This window comes from Protopterus annectens, chromosome 14.part0 (genome assembly GCF_019279795.1).
Source record: "Protopterus annectens isolate FY-2018-M chromosome 14.part0, PAN1.0, whole genome shotgun sequence".
Lineage (NCBI taxonomy): Eukaryota > Metazoa > Chordata > Ceratodontiformes > Protopteridae > Protopterus > Protopterus annectens.
In genome coordinates, this window is record NC_056748.1 from 64,616,180 (window position 1) to 64,639,945 (window position 23,766).

Sequence of the window (23,766 nt, forward strand, 5' to 3'; positions counted from 1 at the left end):
AAAAGTACACTGCAGACAAATTAATACATCACTAATGACCAAGAAGTACACTACAAATGAATACATCATTTATGTATCAAGTACACTGCAGACAAATGAATACATCATTTATGTACCAAGTACACTGCAGACTAATACATCATTTATGTACCAAGTACACTGCAGACAAATTAATACATCATTTATGTACCAAGTACACTGCAGACAAATTAATACATTGTTAATGTACCAAGAAGTACACTACAAATGAATACATCATTTATGTACCAAGTACACTGCAGACAAATTAATACATCACTAATGATCAAAAAGTACACTACAAATGAATACATCATTTATGTACCAAGTACACTGCAGACATATTAATACATCATAAATGACCAAGAAGTACACTACAGACAAATTAATACATCATTAATGTACCAAGAAGTACACTACAAATGAATACATCTTTAATGTACCAGGAAGTACACTAAAGACAAATTGATACATTACTAATGCATACTGCTGCAGCATGTCCACAATGCATAGACGAGAAAGAACTGACGAGACAACTGTGCATGTAGGAAAACAAACCACCACATTCACTAGTATGCCAGATCTGCTAAAAAAGCCTTACCATTTAGTCACTCTCCCGGGGATAGGTGTAAAAAAGTAGTTTGGTTTGGGAGGGCTTTCACTAAATAAGCACCATAAGACAAAACCTCAAGCAGAACATTCTATTTCACCTCAGTTTTTCTGTACTATTTACTATAACCTTTTATCTCTAATCACATGGACTTCATTTAACACATTTTGAATCACAGTTTATCACCTACAACTGACTACTCATCACCCTCAAAATGTTGTTCAGACAAAAGACAGCTTTTGTCATTGCATTTTCTGCATAAATTGCTGTGAAAATGAAAACAGCTTAAAATATATTGTGTAAAATATTACATGCATGTTGGTTCTGTGGCACAAACTGAAGCCTATGATCCAACTAGCAGCCTCCGGCACTAGAGGAGTTTTACTTATAAGGGTAGCACACAGGGGAATAATGTAGGTTTCAGCTCTTGTTGGAGCTTGGACAACGTTGTATCATGTTCACCAACAAGAAGCATCAAGTTTTGAGGGTGGGGTCTATATCACATCGACACTTCATTTCTTTGAATACGAAAACATAGACACGCAGAGTGGCCACTTCTGCATATTTTCTTCGCAGTGAAAAAATTCACTTGGCCAACCAACAGCAAAACAAACTTTCAAACTCATGTGGGGGGGTTTTGACCCTCCCCCAACTATATACATAGCAACTCTAAGATCGCTCTACAGTGGAGAAAAATGGCAAATTTTGGATAACGGCCAAGTGATTTGTTCCTTGGGAAAAAATCTGCGGAAGTGGCCATTTGTACTTTTCGCATTTCGCTCTTTAAGTGTCGATGTTTTGGTATTTGGAGAACTGAAGTGTCGATGTTGTGATACAGACCGTGAGGATGCTATCACCACACAGGTCAGGACTCCCTTGCACATCCAAGTGTCCTACCTCCATCAGCAGGCTACCAGATGTACAACGGGAACAACCAAGCAATGCAATATTATGGCCAGGCATTCTCCTTCCTTGCTAGTACAATGGTAGAGCTGATCTTACCCGAGCGACTGGGATTTCCTTTAGAAGGAGACTAACCCAAAAGAAAGTACAGTTGTGTACACCTACCATAAATGTAGATGTTAGAGTGTCTTCACTGTTGCAGTCATGACTGTAGGGTTCTCCCCTGCCGGCAGGCAGTCCTCAGTCGGCCAGAATCCCAAAGTCTGGGTCCGGCGTCGGCTGCTCAGCCATGCTCCCTGACGTCAGAGCGCCAGGAGTACAAAGCTGACAGCCGACGCCATGTTCTCCAGTTTTTCTTGCCCCAGATGTCAGGTGTTCCAAAATGAGTAAGATCCCATACCCCTTGCAAATAAGGGTGAAGAAGGGAACCACACAAAAGAAAAAATAAGAGGGGACAGGAGGGAGGGGTAACCCAGACTGCAACAGTTCATCGTGTTTCGCTGTTGCAGTCATGACTGTAGGGTTGAATCCCAAAGCAGAATAAAAGGGAGGTGGTCATAAAGTAGAGTGGGCGGCTAAAAGGCCCTGCAAGACTGCAGAAGCAAAGCCTGCCCTAGACTTAGAGTAGAGAGGTAGATTGTAGTGCTTGGAAAAAGTATGCACTGAACTCCAAGTTGCAGCTTCCAAAATGTCTTTGGTAGGAACTCCCCTGAGGAAGGCAGCTGAAGTGGCAGCAGCTCTGGTACAGTGAGTCCTTATACTCCCTGGTATTTGCTTTCCATGGTGTGAATAGCAAAATCTGATTCCATGAGCAATCCATTTAGAAATGGTCTGTTTTGAAATGGCTTTACCTTGGGAACTGGAAGCATAAGAAACAAACAATTGCTCTGATTTCCTGATGTCCTTGGTTCTGCCCAGGTAAAAACGTAGTTGTCTGTGTACATCCAAGGAATGCAAGATCTTTCCCCCTTATTTTGAGGACCGAGGAAAAAAGTTGGCAAGTGAATAGTTTGATTTAAAGCCACTTTGGAAACCACCTTAGGCATGAAAGTAGGATTAGTCCTTAAAGACACCCTGTCTTGATGAAAAATAATATAAGGTTCCACAGCCATGAGAGCTTGCAACTCCGAAACTCTCCTGGCAGAGGTCAGAGCTAACAGGATAGCTGTCTTCCAAGATAAAAACTTGATGTCAGATGTGGCAGCAGGCTCAAAAGGAGGTAAGGTGAGTTTTTCCAAAACATAGTTGAGATCCCAAGCAGGAATGGGTGGAGATATAGGGGGCCTTAAGTTCTTAGCTTCTCTGAGAAACTGTCTCATGAGCTGGTGGGAAAAGATTGGAGGGTCTGTATTATAATGAGCAGAAATAGCAGAAGCATGTATCTTTATGGAAGAGAAAGAGAGACCCTTATGTAAGAGGTCTGTCAGGTAAAGGAAAATCAGAGGAATATTAGGAATAAGAGGATCTGAATCCTGAGCCTGCACCCAGGAGCAAAATCTTTTCCATTTTCCTGCATATGATTTCCTAGTGCTAGGACGTCTGGCTTCTAAAATGACCTCCATAACCTGCTTGGGTAGGAGAGAATGAATCATGGACCCTGGATTAACCAGGCCGCCAGGCTGAGAGTTTTGACATGGAAGTGCAGAACCTGACCTTGGTGTTGGGACAGAAGGTTTGGAGTCTGTGGTAATACCCAAGGGGGCTCCAGACAAAGGTTTTTCAGTGTTTGGTACCAAAAAGTACAGTTTTGTACCTACCATAAATGTAGATGTTCGAGGATCCACATTGCTGCAGTCCTAACTATTGGGTAGTCCGCTGTCCAGTCGGCCCGAATACCAAAGTATATGGCTGACGTCGGTCAAGGCGCATTAGACTGACGTCAGTACGTCAGGGTACTAATGCGCATGACCGACGTCATATCCTCAGTCTTTTCTTGCCCCAGATGTCAGAAGACCCTAAAAAGACAAGGCCAATACCAAAACCTGCAAACATACCTGCACCAAAAATATGTACAATATATACAAAAGTACCAGAATATAACCTCACCTACACAACCACCCCTAAACACAGAGGGAAGGAGGGTAAATTGGACTGCAGCAATGTGGATCTTCGAACATCTACATTTATGGTAGGTACAAAACTGTACTATGTTCTTCATTCCACATTGCTGCAGTCCTAACTATTGGGTAGAATCCCAAAGCAGAGGTAAGGGAGGCTGGCAAATCATAAGGAAACAGGAGCTGACAACATGCCTTGCAAACTAGCTGTGGCAAAACCAGCCCTAGACTTAGAGTAGATAGGAAGGTGATAATGCTTAGAGAAAGTATGCACTGAACTCCAAGTAGCTGCCTCCAAAATATCCTTAGTTGCCACCCCCCTTAGAAATGCTGTTGAAGTGGCAGTAGCCCTAGTGGAATGAGGCCTAATCCCAGCTGGAACCTCCTTGCCATGATGGGAATAACAAAATGCAATGCAAAACCCAATCCACCTAGAAATAGTTTGTTTTGACACAGACTTGCCCTGTGAACTCAAAGCAAAAGAAACAAACAACTGCTGAGACTGCCTAAAATCCTTAGTCCTGCTTAAATAATAACGCAATTGCCTGTGTACATCTAAAGTGTGCAAAATCTTTTCCCCTTTATTTTGGGGATCTGCATAAAAAGTAGGCAAATGAATAGTTTGGTTTAAGGCCACACTAGAAACCACCTTAGGCATAAAGGAGGGATTAGTACGTAATGATACCCTATCCTTATGAAAAATCAAAAAAGGCTCAACCGCCATAAGGGCCTGCAACTCAGAAACCCTTCTTGCAGAAGTAATGGCCAACAAAAAAGCAGTCTTCCATGACAAGTATTTCAAGTCAGCAGTAGCCGCAGGCTCAAAAGGTTGTAAAGTAAGTTTCTCCAACACAAAATTGAGATCCCAAGCAGGAGTAGGAGCTCTACGTGGGGTCTTATATTCTTTGCCCCTCTAAGAAATTGCTTGAACAAAGGATGCGAAAACAATGGTGGATCACAATCATAGTGAGCTGAAATTGCTGCAGCATGAATCTTAATGGAAGAGAAAGACAAACCTTTGTCCAATAACTCAGTAAGATATTGAAGAGCCACACTCAAATTAGGCTCAGAAATCTCCAAATTGTTTGCTGCACTCCAAAATAAAAATCTCTTCCATTTTTCTGAGTACACCTTCCTTGTACTAGGTCTTCTGGCTTCCATAATCACATTTAAAACTTGTTGAGGAAGTTGAGACCTGCTGTGTTTCAAAACAGAATATGCCAGGCTGTTAGATGAAGAGAGTGGAGCTTGACATTGAGCAGGTGACCGTCCCTCTGAGAAAACAGGTGTGGAATCAAAGGTAAAGGCCATGGAGGTTTCCTTACCAGACTCCTCAGTAATGGGTACCAGTGTTGCAGAGGCCAATCTGGAGCTATTAAAATCATCCTTGGCTTGTCTTGTCTGACCTTTAGGAGCACCTTTGGGAGAAGAGGCAGAGGTGGAAAGGCATACACATGAAGATTTTTCCAACTGAAAGAAAGAGCATCCACTTTCCAAGCTGTGTGATGAAACCTCTTTGTGCAAAACTTTGGCAGCTGGTGGTTTAGTGGAGAAGCGAACAGATATATGTCTGGAGTTCCCCATGACACTGTCAATTTGTGAAATACATGAAGATCCAGTTTCCACTCGTGGGGATCCATGATTTGTCTGCTTAACACATCTGCTAAGGAGTTCTGTGCTCCTGGCAGAAACCTTGCCTGAAGAGTTAGTTGTAAGCTGAGCGCAGTCTCCCATAAAATCATTGCTTGCCTGCACAACGGGTAAGAATGTGTTCCCCCTTGTTTGTTGATGTACCACATGACAGTTGTGTTGTCTGTTAGAATCAACACCTGCCCTGGAAGAAGTAACTTCTTGAAAGCCATTAATGCAAACTGGACTGCTAACATCTCTTTCATGTTGATATGTAGATGCTGTAGTCTGGCAGGCCACTTGTCTTGTATCCACTTTCCATTTAGATGAGCTCCCAAGCAATGTCTGAGGCATCTGTCGTTAGAATCTGACTCGCCTCTGGCCGGGTCACAGAGAGTCCCTTGTTTAGGTGACATTCCTGAGCCCACCACAAAAATTCCTTTTGAAGGCAAGGTATTATTTGAATGACAGTGTCCAATTCCTGGCAGTGCTGTGTCCATACATTTTTGAGATACCATTGCAGCTTCCTCATATGCAGTTTGGCATTGGGAAGCACCAGAATACAAGATGCCATGAACCCTAAGGCTTGAAGGACTGTCCTTGCAGTCAGCACGGACTGATGAGATAGTTGATGGAAGTAACTGGACAGACTCTTTTGTTTGTCCGGGGTTAAAAAGGCCATCTGGGCTGCTGTATTCAGTCTCACACCCAGAAAGCACAAGTCTTGAGAGGGTACTAGACTGGACTTTATTTCGCTCACAGAATACCCTAGGCATCCTAGCACTGCTATCACATATTCCAAATGCTGTAGAAGGTCTTCCTTTTCTTGAGCCAGAATCAGGCAGTCGTCCAAGTAAGGATAGATTTGAATTCCTTTTAGCCTGAAGTAAGCTATCACTGGAGCCAGAACCTTTGTGAATACTCTGGGCAGTAGATAAGCCAAAGGGCAATGCAGAGAACTGATAATGAAAATTTCCAGCTCGAAACGCAGATACTTCCTGCAACTTAGTCTGATAGGCACATGAAGGTAAGCTTCCTTGAGATCTAAAGTTACCATCCAGTGATCTTTGCCCAGCAGAGGTAAAAGCTGTTGTAACGTCAACATTTTGAACTTGGGAATGTCCAGATAAGTGTTGAGGATAGATAAATCCAAAATTGGTCTCCACGTGTTCCCCTTCTTTGGTACTAGGAACAGGCGAGAATAAAATCCTAGGCCCCTTTCTGGCACAGGAACTGGCTGAATGGCCCCTATTTGGAGCAACAGAGAAATTTGCTTGTGAGCCTCTTGTCTTTGTAGAGGAGGAATGTCTGGCATGCCTTTGAAAGGAGGCAAGGTATGGAAATAAAACCTGTAACCGTGGTGAATGATATCCAGAACCCATCTGTCTTGGGTAATTAAATCCCAATTTTCTTTGAAAAGAGACAGCCTTCCTCCCAAAGGTGCTGCCAGGCGAGAATGTACTGGCAGCTGAAAAGGCAGGTCATTGGGTCTGTTTACGAAAGGACTGACCCCTACCCTCACCAGAAGTCTGAGCAGGTGAACTCCCTGTTCTAGGCCTAAAAGAACCTTGAGCTCTGCCCCTACCACGTCTAGACCTACCCCTAGACTGGGAATCATAAGCAGGATATGTCCATCCCTTAGTAGGCCAATTTCTACTAAACTTGGGAGGCTGCACCTGTAAAAATTCCTTAACAGTTTGCATAGACTTAGCCTTGTCCTCCATTTTCTTTAAAACTGCTTCCACAGGCGAACCAAACAACACATCAGACTGTAAAGGAGCATCCAAAATCCTTGTCTTAACATGCTCAGCTAAATTCTGATCTCTCAACCAGGCGTGCCTACAAAGAACAGAACCAGTGGCAGCCACCCTCGAGGAGGCCTGCACAGCATCAAAACCACACTGCAAGGAATGCTTTCCCACCTGTTCAGACACATGAACTAAATCCTGCAACTCTTTACACTCAATACCTTCAGCCAGAGCATCCACCTTAGACTTCAATTGTGAAAGGAGATAATTCTGATATTTTAACATGTGAAACTGACAATTCAACGCCCTCATGGCTAAAGTGGAAGAAGTATACACTTTCTTTCCCCATCTATCCAAAGCCCTTGCCTCTTTATCAGGAGGAACAGGATTTTTAACAGAAGCCTTCACACCTTTAGGCCCCTGAGAGACAGTTTCCGGGTCTGCCCTAGGACTCTTAAAAAGATACTTATGAGCCTCAGGCACCCTATAGTACCTATCCGGTTTAACTGGGGCAGGAGGCAAAGAATCAGGATTCAGGGAAGCCTCTGCAAAAACATCTTCTACCACATTCAGAACAGGAGGTATAGCTAAAGGCCTATGCTGGGGTAAAAACAAGAATTCCCTAAGCCTCTTCCTAGAATCAGAGAAATCTTGACCTTCCCATTTAAAATACTCCCTCATGGAATGCAGAGTCTCTGAGAATGAAAAATCCTCAGGAGGCGAAGCTGAAGGAGTAGAATCATCCACATCAGAATCAGAATAAGGAGGAAACTCCTGCAAGTCTTCAGAAGACTCAGAAGCCTCCGAACATTGCTCAAAACTCTCAAACTCAGGTTCCACCCTAGGCCTCTTATCAGGAGGGGGCATAGAACCTCTAATCATAGTAATCAAATCCTCTGCCATTTTTAGCATATGCTTCTTAGGCAAAGACCCTGAAACACTCGGAGAAACCCCCACTGAAGCTAAACTAGGCCTGCCTCTTAAAGAAGCCTTGGAAACAGAAGGGGAGGCCCTAACTACCTTAGGAAGAGAGGGAAGAACAGCCACCTGAGAAGCCCCTTCAGCCTGGCCTACTTCCTGAGAGGACACATCCTGTAACAGTAAAGTCTCTCCCTGAGACTCCAAAGAAACTCCTGGCAAAACCTCCGGCTCCACTGAGCCTTCTAAAGAACCGACGTCCGGGACTGTCGGTTCCTCCACTCTGGGCTTTGCTGCTTTATCCTTGCGCTTTTTGGCCGAAGCGGGCGTCGGAGCATCCGACGGCATTTTATAATTACAACGCTTCCCAAAAACTAACCTGGCACAGTCTAACCTTCTCTTAATAGTGCGCTTGTTAAATCTAGCACAAGAGCGGCATCCAACAACGTCGTGCTCAGGCCCTAAACAAGGTATACACAAAGTATGGTAATCCCTATGAGGTATCTGTTTCCCACAAGAAATACAGTTATTCACTTTTTCTGACATCCGGTTAAATACTGAGGCAAGAAAAAACCAAAATATTCCCCAACGGGGTACTTAGCCAACTTTGATTCGGTCTGAAACTCTGACTTCAGAAACTTTCAGAACGCCAACCTGCACTCGCAAAACTGCTTCTGCATCGGACCATGCAGCAAAAAAGACTGAGGATATGACGTCGGTCATGCGCATTAGTACCCTGACGTACTGACGTCAGTCTAATGCGCCTTGACCGACGTCAGCCATATACTTTGGTATTCGGGCCGACTGGACAGCGGACTACCCAATAGTTAGGACTGCAGCAATGTGGAATGAAGAACATCTGTCGAGGCCAATTTGGGGCCAGCAAAATTATCATCTTGGGCTTGTCCTGTTTGATCTTTAATAACATCCGTGGAAAAAGAGGAAGAGGCGGGAAGGCATACCCAGAGAGGTTTCTCCAACTGAAAGATAGTGCATCCGCTTTCTAAGCTAGTTCGTGGAATGTCCTGGTGCAAAAAATCTGTAGTTGATGATTGAAATGGGATGCAAAGAGGTCTATTTGAGGACATCCCCAGACTGCTGTAATCATCTTGAATATTTCGGTGTCCAGCATCCATTCGTGTGGGTCTGACAGGTTTCTGCTCAGACTGTCTGCCAGGAAGTTTTGCTTCCCTGGTAGAAACTGAGCTTGAAGGTCCAGTTTGCAAGCTAGAGCTGTGTTCCATAGATTCATGGCTAGTCTGCAAAGGGGATAGGAATGAGATCCCCCTTGCTTGTTTATGTACCACATAACTGTGGTGTTGTCTGTCCGTATCAGTAGCTGTCCTGGTTGTAGAAGATTCCTGAAAGCCAATATAGCATTCTGAACGGCTAACATTTCCTTTAAATTGATATGCAGGTGCTTCTGATCCTTTGTCCAAAGGCCCTGCAGACAGTTGCCCTGAAAATGGGCTCCCCATGCATAATCTGAAGCGTCCGTGGTTAGTATCCGAGTGGCTGGAGGCAGACTGAAGGATTTTCCTTTGTTTAGAGTACATGCCTTGGACCACCAAAGGAATTCCTTTTGAAGACAAGGCAGGACGGTGATCTGTCTGTCTAAACTGCGGCAATGCTGAGACCATACACTTTTTAGGTACCACTGTATTTTCCTCATATGTAGTCTTGCATATGGTACGAGAAGGATGCAGGAGGCCATGTAACCCAAAGCCTGCAGGAATTTCCTTGCAAATAGCTAAGTTAATGTTGCCAAGGTTTTGAAAGTTGAAGCCAGCTGTAATTGTTTTTCGTATGTCAGAAATGCCATCTGGGTTGTTGTGTTTAGAAGAGCACCCAGAAAAGTTATCTGTTGTGAGGGTGTCAAATTTGACTTTTTTATGTTTATAGTGAATCCCAGGAACTTGAGAAGATTCTGAACAAATTCTAGATGCTTGAGTAAGACATCCCTGCTGTCTGCCTGAATAAGACAGTCATCCAGATAAGGGTAAATATGAATTCCCCTTGAGTCTGCAATAAGCTACTACTGGAGCCAGGCATTTGGTGAAGACTCTGGGCGCAGTAGACAATCCAAAGGGCAGCGCAGAGAATTGAAAGTGCCTCAATCCGGCCTTGAACCTGAGGTATTTTCTGCATTCCTGCCTGATGGGAATGTGTAAATATGCCTCCTTTAAATCCAAAGTTACCATCCATGCATTTTTGGTCAGCATTGGAAGTAGCTGCTGCAGAGTAAGCATCTTGAATTTTGGTATCTCGAGAAAAGTGTTCAAGACTGACTGATCCAGAATGGGTCTCCAAGAATTTTGCTTTCTGGGGACTAGAAAGAGCCTTGAGTAAAAACCTTGTCCCATCTCTGAAAGTGGAACCAGTTCTATGGCTTTCATAGCCAAGAGAGCTTCCACCTGGTTTAAGGCCTCTAACCATTGATGTGTTGGAAGATCCGGCCATCCGCTTGGTCTTCGTAGGGTATGAAAATGGAATTTGTAACCTCTTGAAACCACATCCAGAACCCACTTGTCTTGGGTTATATGAGTCCAATTTAGGTGAAAAAGAGAAAGTTTTCCTCCGAGAGGAGTTTCCAGGCAAGAAGTTCCTGCAGCCCAACAGAGGGAGTCATTGAGCCTGTTTTCTATGAGCTTGCGACCTGTCCTCTCCTCCCCTAGGGGTGGAAGCAGTCCACTTTCTTGGTCTACAAGAGGCTTGCGTTTGAGGCCTACCTTGGGAGCGTCTGTATCTACCCCTCTGAGGCCTGTCTGAATTGGGAAAGGACCAATTTTTTGTAGGCCAATTCCTACTAAATCTGGGTGGCTGTACTTGTAAGAAATCTTTAACCATTTGCATGGATTTTGCCTTGTCCTCCATCTTCTTTATCACCTTTTCAGCCTTAGGTCCAAACAAAACATTATGCTGAACAGGAGCATCCAATAACTTAGCTTTTACTTGATCTGGCAAGTTTTGTTCCTTTAACCAAGCATGCCTTCTAATGACTGTGCCAGAGGCAGCAGCCCTACAAGAAGCCTCCAAGGCATCAAATCCACAGTGTAAACCATGCTTCCCAACTTGTTCAGTGGCATGCATTAAGTCATGTAATTCCTTATCATCTGCACAGGCGGAAATGGAAGTTATCTTTTGTTTCAAAACAGACAGAAGAAATTGCTGGTATTTCAGCATATGAAATTGACAGTTTAAAGCCCTAATAGATAAAGTAGCAGAAGTGTACACTTTTTTGCCCCATCTTTCTAAAGATCTGGAATCCTTCTCAGTGGGAATGGGGTTTTTAGCAGTAGCGGCCTTAACCCCCTTAGGACCCTGAGAAATGGTTTCAGGATCAGCAGTAGGACTCGTATAAAAACTGGTGGGAATCAGGAACCCTATATCTGTCTGGCTTAACAGGAGCAGGAGGAAAAGAGTCAGGAGTTAAGTTAGCCTCCGAAAAAGCATCATCCACAATATCCAAAATAGGAGGGATAGCCAGGGGTCTATGTTGGGGAAGAAGAAGAAAATCCCCAAGTCTTTTCTTAGATTCTGAGTACTCCTGTCCTTCCCAGTCAAAATGTTCCCTCATTTCATATAAAGTTTCCTCAAAAGAGAAATCCTCAGGGGGAGAAGCTGAAGGAATGGATTCCTCAGCTTCAGAATCCTCATCAGGAAGAAGAAACTGAAGAAACAGAAGCCTGATCAGAGGAGTCATAATACACTTCCTGCCGTGGCCTTTTATCTGGAGGGGGATGTGAACCCCTAATCATAGTAAGTAAGTCCTCCGCCATCTTAAGTAACTGTTTCTGAGACTTGGGTGCTGGATCAGAAGAGGCCTGGGCTGTAATCTTTGATTTGGAAGGAGTCTTTGCCTTTGACTTTGCCTTTATTAGAAGTTGAGTAGGCCTGAAAACCCCTTCGGAAGCCGGTACCTGCACAGCGGCTCTGGACCCATCCGAAGGAGCATTGTCGGAAGGTCCTGCAACAGAAATATTCAAAGGCCTAGTTGGCTCCTCGTGGGAGTCCGTTTTGGCCATCGGTTCCGAAATGGCCGACGACAGGGGCTGCAAAAGCACCTCACTGACGACGGCCGAACCGGAAGCTGGCTCTGCTTGTACAATATCGTCCGATTTGGACCTCGGAGGCCTGTCTTTATCCTTGCGTCGTTTGTGAACTCCGGTAGCCGGAACCGAGTCCGACGACATTTTGTAATTAAAACGCCTACCGAAGTAATGAAATGCAAAATCGTACCTTCGTTTAATCGTATGTTGATTGAATCTAGCACAAAACCGACAACTAGCTACATCGTGGTCAGGGCCTAAGCAAGGAATACAGTAAGAATGAAAATCCTTATGAGGTATTTGCTTCCCACAAGAAATACAATTATTAACTTTTTCTGACATCGGACTGGAGCTAGAAAAAAGTTTCCCCAACGGGGTACTTAGCTTTGAGTAGGAGAAGAAAGTCTCCGGACTGAAGTACGATAATAAAAAATTGTCAGGAGTCAGCCGACCGGCAAATGCGAACTGCTATCACCGCATGGCAAGAAAGACTGGAGAACATGGCGTTGGCTGTCAGCTTTGTATTCCTGGCACTCTGACGTCAGGTAGCATGGCTGAGCAGCCGACGACGGACCCAGACTTTGGGATTCTGGCTGACCGAGGACTGTCTGCCGGCAGGGGAGAACCCTACAGTCATGACTGCAACAGTGAAACACTATGAACATCACCGGGATACCAATCAAGTTTCACACAGGGAACCTAGTCAATGGACTGCAAGAAGCATATGCAGTCTTAAAAGTCAATGGCAAAATGGAAAGGGGAAAAAACTTGAAAGGAAAAAAAAATGTAAACCTTAACATAATGCAGAAAAAAAAACACACACACACACACACACACACACACACACACACACACACACACACACACATATGTCCCATGTACAGTTTACAGGATAGAACTATGACGATCGCTTACAAAAATATATACATTCCCATACTGACAATTTTACACATATGCAATTTATAAAAATAATGCAGGACATCATATTAAAGCTTATGAAAATGTATCAGTAAAACAATTTTTGGCATACTGTCTTGAGTCCAGAAAAGTGTAGCACCTACCTGCATGCAAGTGCCCTTCTCACACAAGCCACAAATACTTCTCTAATCTCCAGTGGTATACAGACTACAGTCCTAACAAGTACACAAGTGATCTGGGTTCACGCAGAGCAGCTGGTCAAGGGCAAATGAAACTAAATCACATAAGGAAGGCTTTCCTACGGTGGGAGAAGGATGGCATGAGGACCCCTGCTGCAGCAGCATCCTTTCAGGCAAAAGGGAAGGCAGCCAAAACAGTAAGAATGCAGCTGGTCTATGTATGTTGACAAAGGCAATGTAATTAGTGATAGTAAGTGTCACAACAGAGTTAAGATGACACAAATTGTGGAGGGGGTGTGGCCATGATGCTGACAGGCTAGCAGCACAACTTTCCTACTCTGCTACTTTATTTCTAATTCTGACAGAAACTTATATTTTTAGGATACCTTAAATAATTTTTGGAACATGATTCTTTAATTGACACTACACTGAAGGATATTACCTGAAAAGTTTACACACACATTGATATATATATATATCTCAGTCTTTTCCTGTCAATTATTTACCAGAAAGGTTTCTTACTTGTGAATCTTGAAATCAGTCATGCAAAGGTAAACTCACATGACTCATCTCTAAAAGAACTTCAGTCTGTCCTTACTAATATATAAGAACTTTCATTAAAATGGACAAAATGGATAACAAACTTGACAACTTTAAAGAAAAATGATCTAAACAGATGGAACCGCTATATGAGACTTTAAAACAGAAATTCCAGATACCCAGAATACAGGATGCCCTAAATTACATGGAGGGAAGGATGTTAAAGAGGAGAACAACATGGAATTTTTACTGAAACAGAATACTTTGCTATTAAATAAAACTGATGGGTTGGAAAATGGATCTAGGAGAAAAAAAAGGTTATATACCCTCCATAATATTTTGTTGGTGTTGTGTGGAAGACAAAGGAAGGGTACGTTGTATCCTCTGGCTATTATCCTTTGCACCCAAACATTGGAAGTTATTTGGAGCAAGGCGTGTTGCTGCAAGGATAAAATGCCCTCAAATTACTTCCAGAGGAAAGCAATTGCGCCTCCTTTCCAGAGTGCTGGCAGTGTATTCCAGGAAAGGTGTCCCTTCAGCCCTGATATTGTGGGCCACAACTAACGCATGGATCGCATCTAACATTAAAGCTCCCCCTCTGCAAATTCACATAAGGGCATCCATGCATGTCTCCTTCTCTCTATGCCAGATCCCACTGCTCTTGTTGTCCCTTTGGTTGCATGTGCTAAGAGACTCATGGATGAAATTGAAATAGACTCTAGGGTGGCCAGCTGAGAAGCAACCTTACCATGGACTGAGTCACACACAGCTCTTGCCAGGGTATCTGATAACTCTTTAAATCAGATCATTTTGAAGTCTGGTGCAATGTGCCATAAAGTTCAAAGGCTGCAACTCAAAGGTCAATGAAGCGTAAACCTGCTTGCCAAACCTATCCTTCTCCCATGACTCTCTATTAAGAGGATGGATAATGGAACCTTTCTCTGCCAGTTCCTTATTTGTGGCTACTGCCACCACCGTGGCATCTACCACCAAGCCCTTTGTCCAGAACCAATGATCCCCAGGAGCAGTTAGTATTCTGTCTAGTCTCTTTGGAATGGGGTCTTCCACACCTGATGCAAGATCAACTTAATGAGCTTGTCAGCAGGCGGAGTCACCCAAGAGGTAAATGGTCAGGCACAGAAAGCTTGCAGATGCACAGATTTCTCCAAAGAGGGCTGTTGGGACATCCAGCCACCGCTCTGCTTAAGAATTTCAAGGCTGTCCCTGACAAAGGCATCTTCCAGGGTGACTGTGGGGAACCCTCTTTATCGTAATCAGTGTCTTCTGTGATGGATTCCTCTGGGGAATCTACACGTTTCTTCTTACACTTCCTCTTCTGAGGAACCTCTTCAGTGGGATGATCTGAGAAGGTGTCAGAAGGGGCTAAAGCCTGAACAGGTGACTCCTGCAGCTTCGCTGCCCACTGTCCTGGTGTTGGAGTTGGTCGAGACTCTGGATAAGGGGGGAGGATTGGGAATCTGTTCTGACATCTGTGGAGCCAACAGAATGGCCACAGAGACAGGGCCCTCTCCATGGCCTGGATAGTTGGTCCCCCTGAAGAGGGAAGAGAGCCTGGAGCCAAGAAGGACTGCCTTGAAACCGTGGTCTCCCCCCATTCCAAAGAGACAGCCCCCAAAGCCCAAGGTGGGGCCAAGCTAACATGCCAAAGCCCCAAGGTGCAGAGATGGCTTTGTAAAAACTGGAGTAGAGTCCCCCCACCCCCAGAACAGACAGCATAGCCCAGATCCTGAGAGGTCTCTAGCTCCAAAAAGGCCAAATTCGGGGTAGAAATCTGTACCAGAGATAAAGATCTGACCAGAACCGAAGCAGTCAGCACTGGAAAGGCCAAAGCTGGATTCTCTAATGCCTCAGTGGAGGTCAGAGGAGTAAGACTAGTGGGTATTGAAGAAGGAAGGGTTTCCGCACCAGCAGGGGCTAGAACAGAGGGCACACTTGAGATTTCCCTTACCAATAGGAGCTGATCTAGTAGGAGATGATCTACCAATCTCAACACACATGTTTCTACCAGACTTTTGGTGGAATGAATAGACTGGGTAAAAGGGGATCTTGTATGTTCCAAAACAGAACTAGGTAACTGACCTGCAAAGGGGTCAATGGATGGGGAGTATCTGGTCCTAGGACGGTCTAGAAACAAGAATTCAACATTTTTCATAGGTGTCATACGGCTCCGGAGAAAAAGATGGTATTCAGACCATCTGCTCCATGGACTGGCTTTAAATCTATGCAGACAACTTTGGCACCGGTGAGTGAGAAAAACTGTCAGCACAGAGGGTGGTACCAAAGCATCCTTTAATGTTCGAACAGGTTCCGTACTAACAGAGGGAACCAAAAGTTTTTAGTCTCTTGGTAGTCGAATAGGTGGGAGAGACTGGCACAAATCGACTCAATTTCCTGGAACGGTCAACTCTGGAACACGACGAAGAACAGGAATGGGATGAAACATCAGTTCCACTTTTCTTCTCCTGATCAGAGATGGCCACTTCAAAGGCAGATTTTAACATCCCCTTCAAAATTAGTTTATTCTTCCTTTCTACCAGGGCCTGGTGACTAAAGCTACTGCAGACAGAACGATCTTCCTGCAAGTGCAGTAGGCCAAGGCAATAAACAGACAATGCTCATCAGAATTAGGAAGCTTTCATTCACATCGGAGACATTTCTTGAAACCAGAATTGCCATGATAACCATAAAAAATGGGTAGACACGACTACACACAAACTACATACTCAAGAACTTTTAAACGGTATAGAGATAGAAGTACACATACATATTTACCTATTTAAGGTAAAGAAAGGATAAAAAAAAAAGAATATATAGTTTACCAAATATGGTAGTAGAGAGTACTGGTACGGAAAGAAAGACTACCAATGATAGTAGTCGAGAAAAACACCGAAGTGTTAAGAGAGATATAGGAAGGAACTATTTGAAATGGGTATCTATAAAGAAGAGGTGACAGTACGTTTTTAAGCTAGAAACGGTATAAGTTATAGTAATACTGAAAATGTATAAAAAATAAATCACGCAGTTAGAGAGCTATTTGCGACTTGTCTGTCTCAGGAAGCGGCAAACTATCAGAGGTAAACTGGAGAGGAGCATTCTGGGTAGGACTGAAGCTAGAGAGGGTTTGGTTCTCATGCTTTGTAGTAACAGTTGCATCGGTTCCAATGCTTGAAACCGAACCCATATGTCAAGGATAAATGAAGATCGACATCATCAGATATAATATTCGGACTTTTTGGCTCGCCTGAAAAAACAGGAGAAAACATGATAAACTTTCTTACATCCTGACTTCCTAAGATTCTGAATTTATCTGAAGCTGTGTTACAGTATAGAAAGAGCACATAGATCTTTGGCTGCTTCTTCATCAAAAACTAATTCATCACCGAGATCAGTTAATGTTAATTTTTCTCATCTCTGGACAAGGCAGCTTGGTCCAAATCTCCTACCAATATAGAAGACAAAATAATAAGATTTGACAATAACTATTCAAATGTTGTGGAATTACTAAAAGGAAAAAAATTCTGCCTATGATGAAAGAACTTAAGTAAAGACAAATTAAAGTTGACATGCTTTTCCCTGCCGGACTCAAAACATTCATTCCTGATGAAACTAGACACTATGAAGACCTTTATTCTGCTATGGCATTTCTAAAAACAAAAATAATCCTGGAGCAAATTGAAGAAACTGACTGGAACAGTAGTACTTTGAAGAGACAGGCTGAGACAAATGACTGGAAACAATGAGAAAAAGATAAATGATTTTTAATTTCATTGTTATACATTTTCTTTACTTTCCATGAAAAAAGTTTACTTACTTCTAATAGTGTTTTGAATGAAAGGAAGAAAACTTGGATCCATACTTTTTAACATAAATAAAATTGGTGTTTTTTTTTTTTACATTATATTTAACTTTGAGATAATCTCCTATACTTTAGACACAACACATTTTAGTTCAACACTTAGTAGTTACATTTTTTACATATATTATTTTGGGTCTACCTGACAACGCCGAAAGCTGACAATGCCGGCAATGAGAACACAGACACCAGAAGATCGAAAACTGAGATGACCGACGGATGAAAACCCCGATGCTGAAAACACCAACATGTGAAAAGGCTGTGCAAGTATGCGGTAGTGACGGACGTTAGGGTTAGGGTGCGAGTAAGGTAAGTGTGCAATATTGACGGACTCTAGGGATAGGGGTGGGTTAAGTGAGTTGGGGTTAGGGCGCGGGTTAGGTGAGTGTGCGATAGTGACAGTCTTTAGGGTTAGGGGTGGGTTAAGTGAGTTAGGGATATGGCGCGGGTTAGGTGAGTGTGCGATAGTGATGGACCTTAGGATTAGGGTTTGGGTTAAGGTTATGGATAGTTGTGTATGTAAGGTTTAGTGTGGGTTTGTAAGGATTTTGGTGTACTTGTGTTGTGTGTGCTTTTTGGGCAGGGGATTTGTTTTGTTTGTTGATTGTCGGGATTGTGGTGCGTCAGGCATGAGAGGTTTTGTGTTTGTGAACTTTCGGTTATGTGGTGTCGGTGTTGTCAGGCAGACCCATTATTTTTATATATATTCATGTTTATGAAGAAAGGAAACATGTTACATTAATATGATAGACAATAACAAGATGCTTTTGGTACATTAAATTCTACTTGATAAGTGAGAATTTAACACTGGCTGCTGACAATTCATACTTAAATTACAGTTTGTTAAATGAGAAGCAGTGTGTCTGTACTTGTTGGATAATTTTAGTGTGGTGCCTGGGTGTAATGGTGCGTCTGATGTGTGGATAATGGATGTTTTGGATGTACTGTTTGGTGCTGCACATTATGACTTTGGTCGGGGATGTGTTTTGCTGAATGGGGTCTCGTCTTTGTAGTGTTTTTTTTCTTTTCTTTGGCTTTAGATAAATGGAAATGGTGGTGGACTGGTAAAGAGAGTGGTCCAGAGCATGGTTTTGTTCGTTTTTAGTTTGATCGCTATGTGGGGGTGGTCTAGTGATGGCTCACAGACTTGAATGGAGCTGTGAAATGTCAGTTACAATAACATCAAATTCAGGTATGCTAGAACAATTACTGTTGAAGCTTCTTGTGTGACTCCTTTTTTTCTTGACATGGCTCAATCTGATTTTCCTGACGGATTCGCTTGGTCCGTTAAATTTTGTAAGAAGATTGAATGGAACTGTTTTAAGGTTTTTTTTTTTTTTTGTTCTGCTTGAGCGACGAGAGGGGTGCCTGCATTATTTCTGGTGGCAAGGTAAACAGGCATTCTGGATGTGAACATTTAGACACCTCTTTGAATTAGATGTTGCTTTTGTGTGAAGGTTTGCATGACTTTCTAAGAGGAGAAGAGAGCGATCTGAGGTACGGGCTTCTCTAGCTCCACTTTTGTTCTGGCTGCCAGAGTGGGAGTACAAGATTATTGACAAAATCAGATTTGTGGATTTTGGCTGGGTAAATCTGATTTACCTTTGCTGATATGCTGCCGTTGTCACCCAATATGTCTGTTTTCACTTAGCTTCTTAACTATGTGCAGGAACAAGGGGGGGGGGTGGAATACAGTTAAAGAAATTACGATGGTCACCACTGAGCAATCTACAATAACCCTGCAATGTGCACATATTTTCTGTTTGTACATTTTCAGAATATCCAGATTTTTGTCCTATATTGTAGGTTTATTCTTTATGAAATTTCTGGTACCCTAGTTTTACGCAGCAAGTCAGTAAGGATTGGATTTGTGGGGTTGCGATGGGCAATTCAGTTTCTTACTTTGTGTCTGCCAGAGGATGCATGGTAACAAGACTTTTATTCAAGCAACTTTCTAAGTTTATAAGGGTAGTATTGAAAGATTGTCTTGTTTTAGGGCGTTGTTCCTTCATTTTTTTGCTTTTGTTAATAAGTAACTGTCTGCAGGTCTGAGGGTGGTGCAATATAGTACGTGAATTTGCAGTAGTCATTACAGAGAAATTTATCACAGCCCTGCAATGCACACATACCTCTCAGCTGTCTGGAGTTATGCATAATGTTCAGATTTTTGTCTTCGGATTTAGGTTTGTTCTTCATTAAATATGTAATCTTCTAAATCTCTGTGGCAACTCAGTGAGGATCAGAATCACGGGGCTGTACTAGACATTTGGGTTTCAAACTTTATATCTTTCAGAAAATGTACAGTAACACAACACTTATTTAAGCAACATTCTAAATTTATAGGTGTGGTAACCGATTACATCTTACAGAAAGGTTTCAGCTTTTGCACCATCTATTGTTTATTCACCTGGGGTTTGCATATGGATTTGACGGTGTAGTTCAAGATCAGACATAGGATACCACATCAATCTGAAATGAGATGGATGCTACGATCCTCTGCTCACTGCCTCATATATATCTTTAAGTTCACAATTTAGTTAAGTACCACGACAATTAACCTGAGACAAGGGGGGTTGTTACCATGGACATAAAAGGTATAATTGCTGGGCTTAATTGGTGATCGGCTATAAGTATATTGTTATGAGAGACTGCAGTGTAAAGATAAAACTTTTGTCTTGTGTTGCTTTCACCTGTATTTTACCTGCTGGACCCAAAAAAAATCTCATTACATATGGCTAGACCAGTTTTCATACTTTGCACACCTTTCAAGGTAGACAGTAGGTTTTATTTACCTTATATCTTGTATCTAATATCAGGACAGATACAGCATGTAATTTTTGATTAATGAAGGAATTTTACAACAATATTTTATAATTCACTATATATTACATGAGCAAATAATTTTAAGTATTACATTTAATATATTTAATTTTGTCTGACTTCTGATAACAGTTTTTTGAGAGTGTATTCCTATTAAGTACTTTTAACGATTCTCTATAGGAATCTGGAAAAGTTTAATTCTTCATCACTGAATAACTCTGTTTAATAGGAGTCAAATTATCAAACTTGTCACTTAAACAATTTGACTCACTTCAAGCACAAAAAAATATTATAAATAAGTTAAACCAAGAATGCAGAAAAATGCTGTCCAAATACCAGTAGAAACTACCAAAAAGTCCATCAATAATCCACTTTATTGAAAAACGAACACAGGAGCAACTACCATAAGCACTTTCGTCTTAGGCACAAGACTTCATCAGATACTCCATCATTATTTTACTAGTCTTTTATACAAACACCAATCAATTAACATTCACAATTAACTATTTAAAGCAACATCACCAAAAAAATAATAAAATGTCATACTAAAACAATATTTTATACTATATTGAAATCTAAAACCTCAAAAAATTCAAAGATTGTATATATGTATATAGCCACCTACTAAAAATATTCTTAAATATTCCTAAATATTAAATCTAAAAAACATTAAATCAAAATATATAAAAACATATTTTGTATATATGTATATATGTATTAATATTATGTTGTAAATACTTAGTCAAATGTGCAACTATGCAAACTTATGGAACGTGTAGTATAATTACACTGTAGAAGCTTTTTGCACCAAAACTGGTTTAACAGAAATATATTCGTTTAAACCAGGTGGTGCATTAGACCTTAACCTTAGTTGCCATACCAGTTCTTTATTTAGTAACATATTTTTGTAGTCACCACCCCAGTGTAATTTCTAATAACATCAATAATGCCAAATTTATATCCACTAAAAGTACTGCAGTAAACAGAATGTTTGTATAACACACTATAATCTTTTTTGTTTTTAACATCATAAATAAGTTAAATAACAGAGGTCCAAGTTTAACATCTCATAATACATAATCTGATTTTTCTTTTACCTTCTCAATACTTAAGACCTTTCATTTATTTTAATTTTTAAATAGTAGTAGCAGGGACTTCCAACTTTTAACTGTTGACTGGTGGGGGCATTTGGGTAGGATTCCTATTCATACCTGGAGTATTAAACTCCATGAGGGGAGAGAGAAACAGAAATTTGGGTTTAATATTTTACAACATATTCTTTCTTTTATTGCTGTCTGTTTTTTATTAATTGTATGTATAGAGTTAATAATTACAAAATTGACTAGATCTAGATTAATAAACGAGCAGTTCAGGATACGTGGAAGTAGTATTTTGGTAACATTTTATTTACAAAGTCTTAAAGATATGCTTCATTTTTGTTTATATTTATGAAATGACTTACTTAAATTGTATACCAATTAATTGAACAATGGTTGCAAGGGGTACAGTTTAAATACATTTCTAAAGATACTTAATTCCCAGATTATTTTTTTTCTACAGGAAACACATTTAAGATTTAGAAAGATTTAATACAAAAATATTTTTTTCTGTTTTTACCAGCTCTCAATACAAACAGAATAAAATGGAGTGGCGATATTATTGAAGAATTGTATGCCAACACCCAAAATCCTAAATAAACAATGATGAAAAGGGAATGTTTTGTTCAGTAACTTTAGAGATTTAAAGGAATCTATATTCTAATACTAGTAATAAAAAGGAGAAAACCTGCTTCAGCAAAAAGCATTAATGGAAATTTATTTAAGATGAGATACGATTTAGATAAGATTTATTTAACATTACGGATATTAATGAATTTTCAGTGTCAGATTCACTTTTTTTTTTACACATTTCTCTCAAAGACATGGAACACAATCTAGAATAGATCGAGTTCAGGTCTCACATGACATCACGAATAGGCTAGGTAAAGTTGAAGTAGTCTCATGCCCAATACATAATGTTTGAAGTCATGCAGAATTTTAATAATCTCCATTAGAATGATTCCTGCCTATATAACAAATATGAAATAATGTAAGCATTTTTTAAATAAAGAGGTCCAGTCTTTTATTGAAATTAACCACATAGGTAACACCTCTGAAATCTTTATATAGGATTCTTTGAAAGCAAATTTATTTGGTCATATTATGAGTTGGCATACTCTAAAGAGAAAGCAATGGGGCAAGGAACTAGTACATTTACAAGATAGAATTGACAAGTTAAAATTAGATAGTCTAAAAGGAAATACCTTATCAGAAGAGATTAGCAGATTAAATAGCAAATACTTAAAAATTTTACAACATAAAACTATGATTTATTTAGAAAAGTTTATAAGAATTATTTTACAAATCTTAAATACATGCATAAATGAGCTACTTTAATAAAAACAATCATTGAGTCTAATACCAAAGAGATATATTCTAGGAGAAAAAAGTTACCAAAATAGAAGATATCTTAGCTGCATTTATATCCCACTTTAATAATCTTAATCATTACAAGCCAACAATGGATACACAAGATGTAATTAAAACATTTATACGCAACTACACTAAAAACAGATTAGTGGAAGATCAAATTAAATTAACTGATAAACGTATTTCATTGTCTGCGCTCAAAGCCCAAATTAATAAATTAAAACCTAATAAAGCTCCTGGAAATGATGACAGAATAAACTTATGACCAAAGATACTTGAAGCATTTTGTTGGAAATAATGTCAATAATTAAAGGATTTGCAAAGGTTCCACCTTCACCGAAATACACTCATATCTCCAATGTTAAAGTCTAACAAGGATTCAACAAAATGTTCTACATATAGGCCAATTTCTTTATTAAATATACATTATAAAATATTTTTGGCTATTTAAGCTTGTAGAATAAAATATTTTTTTCTACGTTTGTACACAAGTAGAATGGTTTTATATTAAATAGGAATTCTTATGACAACATAAAGAGTTTTAACAATAATAGATTATGCTAATAATACAAAAATAAGCCATCTTAGATATTAATAGCACATTTGTTTCAGTTAATTTGGAATATCTATTATCAGTACTGGAAGAATGTAATTTTTTTGAGTAATACAACTTTAATATTAAACTGCCAAGGAGTGTATCATAGAACGTAGTTGTTTGCAGTTAAAAAGCATTCTCTAGAGTCTCCTTGCTCCTTTACCTTAGCCAAAAATTGGAACTCTCTCCTTCCATCTCTATGAATCTGAAATCTTTGAACACTTCAAAATCCAGCTCCATTCCTACCTCTCCCAAAGTTGGAAGTGCAACTGCTCTCTACCTTCCTTAACTCATGATCACTTTTATCACATTCAAAGTCCCATTTTTTCCTTACTTACCAGGGATCTATCCCTTGATAACTACTTTCAGATCACTATCTGACATTTCTAACCTATTAACAAATTCTACTCTCTACTACTGTTCTCAACCTACAAACATGT

General features: G+C 40.7%; 1 protein-coding gene across 1 annotated transcript in view; it reads right to left on the reverse strand.

The window, feature by feature from the left end:
• The window catches only part of DDX21 (DExD-box helicase 21), an 835,772-nt gene that overhangs the window by 537,631 nt on the left and 274,375 nt on the right, over positions 1 to 23,766 (reverse strand). The gene's annotated exons all lie outside the window — the stretch shown is intronic.